Source organism: Aplysia californica, unplaced genomic scaffold (assembly GCF_000002075.1).
Source record: "Aplysia californica isolate F4 #8 unplaced genomic scaffold, AplCal3.0 scaffold00444, whole genome shotgun sequence".
In the NCBI taxonomy this organism is placed as follows: Eukaryota; Metazoa; Mollusca; class Gastropoda; order Aplysiida; family Aplysiidae; genus Aplysia; species Aplysia californica.
In genome coordinates, this window is record NW_004797714.1 from 246,327 (window position 1) to 247,792 (window position 1,466).

A 1,466-nucleotide genomic window follows, 5' to 3' on the forward strand; every position below is an offset into this window, starting at 1 on the left:
GGTGTGTGTGCAGAAATAATCTTTTAGCTTCAAGTCCAGCGCAGACACAGCTGCAGCCGTGAAGCATCTGATCAGTCGTCTCCAGATCGAAGCTGGGGCCGTTATTTATTACCGCGTTGCGTCCCTTCTAACATCACCTGATCACCGGTGTCGTATGACCCACAATTTAACTCTCTGCCCGATTTGGAAAGTGACGGGGGTAAACAGGAAGCGACTAATTGGCCCAACTACGTGGGGTTTCGTTCAACTTTAAAAAGAAACCGGCTTGTTTGGGGTAGCTGCAGAAGCTTCGCATCCCAAGGTGACAAAAACACTTTGCTTCGGACGTGGCACTTGCGACTGTCTCGCGTGTTTTTTGTTTTAGTAACTGTTTTACGGCACATGCAACACAGTAAGGTCATATAAGTGCCGAAGATGAGAGGTGTTACAAGAGAGAAACAACAAACACAAAAAAAGAAGGAGGGGAGATAGAGACGATAGATTTTTTTTATAGGAAAGAAGGAACAAACCACACCAGAGCACCCGCCAACCACCCACCCACACCTCGCGTGTTTGAGTTAGTTTTAGTATTGGCAAGAGTTAACCGGCACTTGCGATACATAGAGTTTAAACAAATGAAAAAAGGTTATAACGGTCATTTCATGGTAGGCAACAAGACAGACAGAAACAGAGGAATAGCTAGGAAGTGTGCATAAGTCTGTATATGTACCATCATCATCATCATCCGACTACATTAATTCCGCTTGTTCTTGTTGTGTTTTTCTTGTTTTGTTTTCCTTTGTTTGTTTGTTTGTTTGAGTAAAGAGAAGGACATCGACACAATAATGGTCATTTCGTGCTAGGAAAAAGTAAGACAGACAGACAGAAACAACAGAGGGGAAAGTAAAGAAGTAGGACATACCACTGGCGCCCTCCAACCACCCACTTATTTTCCTTGAACATAACAATTCGCACAATGTCAACACATTTTTACGTAACCTACACATATCGGAAAAAATTTGGGACACGGCACAAAAAAAATAAAATAAAATGAAACAGAAAAAAGGCTGTTTCAGTCAAGTGTGCAGCTACGTGCATGTTCGTGTCATTGTTCGCATTATGTTTTTGTCCCGGACGTTGGCGGCAACCAACACAACAATCCTCTGCGTTTTAGTAGAGGTTTTACGGTGCTCCCAACTCCATAAGGTCATAATATGAGCGCCAGAAGATTAGAGGTGTTACAAGAGAGTAGAAACCAGAAAAAAGAAGAAGGGGAGGTAAGGACGATAGATGTATGATAGGAAAGAAGAAGCAAACAACACCAGGGCACCCACCAACAACCCACTAATCCTTCTCTGGCTGAAAAAAATATTTCGACAAAGAAAACCCCCAACAAAAACACAAACTACACAACAACCGATAGGCACACCCAAATTCCACAAAAAGAACAAAAAATTGCCTAGAACAACAAAAAAATCCAACACCCC